Raw genomic sequence first — 8,400 nt, forward strand, 5'->3', positions numbered from 1 at the left:
TATGTGAAGTACTCTTCCTGCATTTGTACTGTGCCCAATAAATCCATGCACATAGCTTGCCCATATTAAACTTTCTTTACACTTTTCACTGCTCCGCACTCCGGAAACAGACTTTTTATCTCCGCACTTTTGCGTAGGCACACCGCCGAATACACACAACCAACGGCAACAGTCTCCTCGTGACTCCGAAACGCTAACTTTCTTGCGCGCTCGCACGCCCAGCGGTAACGCATTTACAATTTATTATACTCTTTGACAATAGCTTTTCCCTGACTTGGCCAGCATGTCCACTTACAAAATCTTAACATTCCATGCCTATTCTCTTTATTAAACAACAAACAGCATTTGTAACTTGACAACATATTTACAAGAATGATATTCAGCACAAAAAACTTCGTAAAACAAATAGAAAATGTTTGATCATCTACAGAGTTGTGGTGTTATCATTGCTGCGTACTTCTCAGCCAGCTCCTGTCCCAGCCGCAGTATGAAGTCTCTATGTTTCAACTTCTATTGTTTAGAGCATAGCACAATACTCAGGCATTTATCCCAGCCAAACCGAGCAAGTTGCAAAATGTGTGAATAGGCCGACGTCTCGACTGTGCTTTGACAGAGTATTTGCGATACTCAGGCATTTATCCCAGCCATACTGTGCAAGTTGTAAAATGTGTGAATAGGCCGACGTCTCGACTGTGCTTTGACAGAGTATTTGCGAGACGTTTGTCGGTACAATAGCCACATCTTATTTAGAGCTGCTATAAAATGAAACAGTATGTGGCTCCTTTTTCAAACCATCTTTAATTGTAAAATAAGGATGCATAATCAGGACATTCTTGTTGCTCTTTCTCTGGTAAACTGTCAGTGTGGTATTAGTCTTCTTCAACGATACTGTGCTGTGTAACTTTTTTTTAAAAACAGATGAATTTTCCTACGAGATCGATTCATGGTGCCCGCTAAACTTGTCGCATTTGCTTTCAAGGTTTCAGAGAGAGCCAAGAATGTGAAAAAATTGTCACGTGTGACATTTCTTCCTTTATTGAGGTATGGTTGCATCAACTTTTCGAGAAAAAAATCACCAAGGCGCTCATCATCGTTCTAGTGTCATCCTTTCCTAGATAAATGAAAGATTTCACAACATATTTGGAGTCTTTATCTGCTGCCAGCCAATACTTTTGCTCATATGTTTCCGAGTTTTGGGCCATGAACTGTGTGGATCTACAAAGGTACTTTGAGAGAAAGATGTTCGTCGCTTGTTAAATGTGACGCCGATTGTAGCTACACTGTGCGTTCGCAATGAACTCATAGCAGATTTCTGACACGAAAGCAAACTTGTCTTCTTTCAGTCGTTCTGATCTTGTGGATCTAATGTCAAATCTGAGATAACGCATCGTCTCTCTGAATCTGTCACGAGCCGTTATTTCCCCACTTCATTGACGACAGTGTGTCTAGTACTAAGCTCTTCGCCCCTATAGCACCACGTATGTACAGTACAGCTGTAGAAGCGTCCAGTTTTTCAACGTTCATGGTCCAATAATCGGTCTCAGTGCATTTTACAATGTGTTTCAAAATTTTGTCCTTTATCATAACACGCCACGGCAACAGCCGTGCCGCAGTGGATACACTGGTTCCCGTGAGATCACCGAAGCTAAGCGCTGTCGGGCGTGGTCGGCACTTGAATGGGTGACCATCCGGGCCACCATGCGCTGTTGCCATTTTTCGGGGTGCACTCAGCCTCGTAATGCCAATTGAGGGGCTACTGGACCGAATAGTAGCGGTTTCGGTCAAGAATACCATCATAGCAAATGGGAGAGTGGTGTACTGACCCCACGCCCCTCCTATCCGCATCCTCCACTGAGGATGACACGGCGGTTGGATGGTCTCGGTAGGCCACTCGTGGCCTGACGACAGAGTGCTTTATCATAACACGCCAAACACTGTAACAGGTCTCATTCTCATTTCGTTTTGCATGCGGAGATGGCCTTGCATGGTCTGTTGTCCATATCTACCAGCTGGACAGTCACCTACACTATGTGCTCAAAATTACCCGGACACCCCAAAAAACATACGTTTTCCATATTTGATGCATTGTGCTGCCACCTAGTACCAGGTACTCCATATCAGCGACCTCAGTAGTTATTAGACATCGTGAGAGACCACAATGGGGCACTCCGCAGAACTCACGGAATTCGAACGTGGTCAGGTGACTGGATGTCACTTGTGTCATACGTCTGTACTCGATATTTTCACACTCCTAAACATCCCTAGGTCCTCTGTTTCCGATGTGGTAGTGAAGTGGAAACGTGAAGGGACACGTACAGCACAAAAGTGTACAGGTCTACCTCATCATCTCTTGACTGACAGAGACCACTGACAGTTGAAGAGGAGACATCCACCCAGACCATCACACAGGGATGCCAAACAGCAGTAGGATCCACTGCAAGTACTATGACATTTAGGTGGGAGGTGAGAAAACTTGGATGTCATGGTCAAGCAGCTGCTCATAAGCCACACATAACGCCAGTAAATGCCAAACAACACTTCGCTTGGTGTCAGGAGCATAAACATTGGATGTTTGAACAGTGGAAAAACATTGTGTGGAGCCACGAATCACGGTACACAGCCTCAAACCCGCAACTTCGTACTAGAGCCAGACATAGTCTTCTATAAAGATGCTAACGAATTTAACGGAACACAAGTGGCACCAACATTGCTCATCTAACCTATCAATTACCTAAGTACTTAATTCCATTTCAATTTCAATCATATTCAATAAGTCAATTTACAATTTCAATAATCGATGATCAAATGGGCAGTTCCACATTTTCCCACTAGTACAGCGATGTTTCTTCATGACCTAGCACCTCCCAACCCTAGAATGCAGCACTCCTCTTGGCTACTGCATTAGTCATGTGACTCGACTTCATAGAACCTAGGACTTGGAATCAATTTTCACCAATGCCATACCGACCTGGACTTGGAATCAAATAGTTAAACTCTCCACCACGATACGCAACCGCGGACCACGCCCCCTACCGACCCATGTTGGTGGGATAACGTGTACTAACGTGCACTAACGTTGAGAGGCACCAACATGCCTTGCTTATACCGTGGCATCAAGCAGTCAGGCCTGCAAGATGAGTGGTCTGCCAAGCGAATGGATTTATTCTTATTTCTTGAGCAATATCAATGATTGATTATGAACTCTAGTACTCACAATTACGCTACAAATTATTCTCCTGTTTGAATATTACGCAACGGAAACGGATAACGCACTTCTGACTATTAGTAATTTACACAACTCTGATTGTTCACTACGCCCTGCCAATACCACATTTTCTTTCTTACCCAACGGCTTTGATCAACATGTGGCCATCGCACTGAATGTGAATGGCGCACACATTATAAATTCTGGGTATCATGACTGCACACTATTTGAAGAACAAGGCCACCAATGTTTTTCTTTTCACTATCTTCTTTATTCCGATAAATTCTATTGTGGTTCAAAGATAACCTAAACACACCATTACATTTTATACAAGAATTACACATGAGAAACTCCGCCCAGTGGGCATGGCTTTACATTGGTGATTCTCTGTCTTATGGTCTCGTAATTATCTAACGCTACAGTGCACTTTCTGGATAGGATGGTGGATCTTTTGCTATATCTCACACTTCGACTCCCACACCCATCATCACGAAAATTTTCTCCAGACCGAGCTGTACAAAAAGGAACATATAACACACTGCCTCTGAACCTATCTTGCTACTCTCCCATACAAACCACACATACTTAAATTACATGAAATACATCACACTGGCAACGTACATCACAAAGAACAGACACAACGTTAGAATCGTAACTTTTCTTTCCTACTACGAATTCTGGAGGATATATGCAGGTCTTCCTGTGCAATGCAAGCCAAGTGGCGTTGCTGGATAGACAGCTGACGCACCTTGCTTCTCTCTGAGTATTAGACTTTGAATCCAGCGTCACACGGAAACATAACACGCAAAGTAATATTAAGAACATATTCCTCACACACGCGAGTCCTCAACTGATACCATGGTCGAGTACTTCTCTTTATCCTTTGTCTCATACACAGATTGAGACCCACACAGTACTCACCACGTGGAAGTACTCATCTCTAATTTCAAGTCGTGCACACACCATTTCTTAAATATTTCCAACTTATAGTACACACGCCAGTAATTCAGCTTAACTTAAGCACTCGGGAGTATTTCAACTTATTGCTACACGTGGTTTCATTGTGACCGTTGGTCACTTCCGAAGATTACTACGATCCCCTTAATATTACCTGCCTGTCATTTAATTCTCCCCCCAACATTTCCTGAAATAGAGAAATAATTATTCCAAACTACGCTTAAGTATTTCACATGCATGTCATTGTCTCCATTCTTTTGTCTTTGCGGAGCACACCTAAGACAGGACTTACCAACACAAGATCCAGCGCCAGAGTGCTGAAACACGGCCGTTCTTCAGGACAACTCGCACCTCAGCCGAGGTGGGGGAACACCATGCTACCGTATTGGTCAGCCACATTTCAGGCGCTCAAAGCTCAGGTAAATTTCATCTCTATGGTTCCACCAAAGGTGACCAAAGGACCGTATCAAAGATGATCATATATTGCACATTCACTGTCTGCAGTTAGCAGACGACCATACATTCATTCATTTCACAGATCTCACCAAACTGGATGTAGGAATTTATTTTGTGGGAGTGCACATATGATCAATTAAATAAATAAATTGTCATTCTTTCGTACACTGGTATCCGGCTCCGATGTATTAAGTGAAATTGAGTTATTATTACAAAAAATATGTTGTTCTGACAAGAATAACGAAGAATGTTGTACGTATTTTCAATGTCGGGCGGTACTGTACCGTTTCACCGTGCACTAACCTATACTAACACGTACAGCACATGTCATCATCCAAGATGGTGGGGTGAAATGGCGGGAAAACAGATCTGAACATAAGTCTTTATTTTGCGGGTGGTGTCTCCACAACAAGATTTACTGTCCAAATGACATAGTACACATTACTGCCATCAGATCGTACTGTCATCCCTCCTATGACGTAATCCCAGATGGAGGTCTGTAGGGGCGAGAATTATGCTAAAACTATTCAGGCTGCGATAGGCTGCTGGGGAGAGAAAGGAAGGAGTACACTCTATTTACTTTCAAACATTTTATTTACAGATCGAATATATTTATCACACTGAGGCAAAACGCTCTTATGCTTGCGCTCACAATACACAGTCTGCCGATACGCAAGCAACTCCTAATTTACACATATAATTTGATTACAGACTTTCAGACTCCTCCTAACTGATTCAGCACAGATTGGTCTAGATACGTTCAGTACTTTGTCCAAATACCTCATAACACAGCCTACACACCTGCTCGCAAAATAATTTAGTCAATGCCCACAAGCAGCCTCTTCCAGTAGAGGGCACAGGCAACCACAACGAGTTGGGGCGGCCATCAGCTGTGAAACCATGCACAGGCCCCCGCCCCTTGTCCCGCAAGCGGCCACATCCCTTTCATACTTCATTTCTGATAAGGTGCTATCGCAATTCATGTTCACCCAGACGCTGATGATGACGCTATCGGACGGGAGCGAAGACATATTTACAGACTGCAAACAGTAGAATCTCATTCGCGCACGCATGCAGCCGATGTGGTCGTCAGCTGTCAAACCACACTCAGACGTCTGTTCAGGACTGCGCTCCCCACACCCTCGCGCCGCGGCCGCCGAACGCAGGTGAACGTTGCGTGCCTCTACACAGTCACGGTTATACTGAGGACATAGCATTCCAAGGCGAACTCACGCCGGTCTCATATGCGAGACATATCCAGGCCCCACTAATCTCTACCACTGAAGGCAGAATAGCACAGGGTGCGTTGACACACGCATTCAGACGTGCGTACCCGCCCCAACAGGCTCCCGCCTCGCCGCGTGGCGACTCAGCATTCTAAAACTTTCTCAATGTTATTCTTACGTCACATGGCTTTGTGAAAAAAATAACAACCAAGTCGACCTCTCGGGAAATTTATAGCCCACAAAAAAATTTAACACACGCTTTCTTGATGTCTCAGTTTGTATGCACAAAAATTCTGACCCTAACAGAATCTGTTTACGAAAATAACATCTAATGCACTCATCCCAGCGCTCCTAATGTCTTTCCCCTCCAGATTTCAACATATACAAACGTTCCCTGCACTATGTACAGACCCCTATATCCCAGCACAAACGATGGAGCATTCTTATTTGCTCGTATCGAATTTACACGCCGAATTAGTTATGCCGCCGGTATCGAAGCACCATCCACCTGTTCTTTCTGGTGCTTTCAGCTGTTATATTACACAGATCGCTGAACTGCATTCAGAGTTAAACACTCAAAATTGTCTCTACATTATCAAATACATACCAGACTTACGAGAATATTGCAAGCCAGGAACATAATTACCACTGTAGCTACAATTAAATACGTCTATTGCCGCTACAGTCTAACACCAATCAGTGTACATGTAATCTCTCCCCTTGACTACTGTACTTCAGTATTTATAGCAAATATAATATTCCACTTAAAAATTCTCACTCATTCACTCATTGTTATCAATATGCTCAAGACACACAGTCATTCTCTCTAGTCATGCCATAACATAAACCATACTAACTTTACAATTCAGTATATGCACATTTTAGACAAACAGTGCAGATATTTTTGATATCTGTACAGCACTCGATAAAATCATCATATGTCTGCACTCATACCGGGTATATGTTACGATGCTCCCGAGTTCTAGCGAAGCACCATCAGCCTTTTCTTTCTTTCTACAGACGCGATATTCAGGGGTAATAAACTACTTTACAGTGATCACCACTTCGCACCGACAACTAAACCTCGCAAAGTGCCATACATATCGTCAAATACGCAAACACACCTACGCATTTACACTCTCCATCCACTGGAGCCAGGAGTATGAGCTTTTATAGTGTGTAATTCTTCTGTGTACAGAATAACGATGATTGATTTGAATGGTTAGGGATCTGTCGTTGGCCTACTTGTATCTAGTTTGGGGACGTATTGTAGGGTGTGACAAAAGGCAGGTTGTAATTTTACTGAAGCAGACAGGTTCGATGAAGGTGCCTCGTTTAGAGATATGAGAGTGAAAGAAATATCATTCACTTGTGGGTGTGAGCCTATGCATGTATGTGCTTGAATGGAAAGACCTGATTCCAACTGATGGACATAATTTCTAACATATAGCGTAATACTAGAGATCTAGGAAGCTTCTGTACATTTTTTCTCCTTAGGAATTCAATCGGCACATCATCTACTACTACTACTACTACTACTACTGCTAATACAACTACTACTGTTTGTGCTCTTTCTCAATCAGTCATCGCCTATAACTCTGCGTATATGTCACGGAACCTCTAGAGACAGAATGCGTTGCAAATACTAAAGAATTTTCTATTTGGGGCGATGTGAGGGAGTCGCAAATACCTCTTACATACCACGTTCCTTAGCAGAATCGCTTTCAGAGTTCATTGATTTTATGACGAGGATGTATCATTGGCTGATAATACGTATTCGTATGATTACCGTCACGATATTTGTCTGGAAAACACCACCCCATTCAGAGGTAATATCTTACATCGATGGGTATAGCATTTAACATGGATACTTGTGCAAACTTGTAGAACAAAGAGCACTTGTGATAGTAACATGCAGTAGTGGTTGGGATCTTGTTTTTGCTTTAACATCTGGTCGATTACGTCTATGACCGGGTGGTAGGACTCGCAAGAAGAACGTAAGAGACATGCACACAGATTGATGATTTTCGGTCAGTATTATTTCGTATCGTAGGCAAACAGTTATTGACGAAGTATTATAAACGTTATTAGTGCTGGGTGCGTGATTTGTTGGCATTTGAGCATGAGGTTTACAAAGTTTGTTTTTGTGTAAAGGAAATCACTATATTCAACCATAAGGTGGGTATGGATTTGACTTGGGGTACTGCAATGGCAAAGGGAAGAGTATGTCCAGTAGTAAGGAAGGTACAGATATTTCCATTTCCAGAGCAGCAGCCTTTAGCGGGGTGTATTTCCGAATTTCCGATACTTCGCTCATTGCCGAATGCCATTAAATTGAGACCGCGATCGTAACATTTAATTCTAAGTATAAAGATAGAAGATATATGTGGCTGGCTTTCTAGAATGTTCCAGTGTATGCAAAGTCTGTGGTGGTATTGATTGACGTTCGCCGTTAACAGCAGCAGTTTTCCTAATGTAGCGGCCTGTTGGAGTGTTATTCTCTCCCATGTAATGTATAAGAGTTAACTTTGCAGTCCTCTACACGACTGAAAAGCG

At 42.9% G+C, this 8,400-nt stretch overlaps 1 pseudogene; it reads left to right on the forward strand.

Annotated features, from left to right (window-relative positions):
- The first annotated feature begins 1,594 nt into the window (after positions 1-1,594).
- Positions 1,595-1,712, forward strand: LOC124790747 (annotated as a pseudogene).
- The last annotated feature ends 6,688 nt before the right edge of the window (positions 1,713-8,400 follow it).

The sequence above is a fragment of the Schistocerca piceifrons genome, chromosome 3 (genome assembly GCF_021461385.2).
Source record: "Schistocerca piceifrons isolate TAMUIC-IGC-003096 chromosome 3, iqSchPice1.1, whole genome shotgun sequence".
NCBI lineage: Eukaryota > Metazoa > Arthropoda > Insecta > Orthoptera > Acrididae > Schistocerca > Schistocerca piceifrons.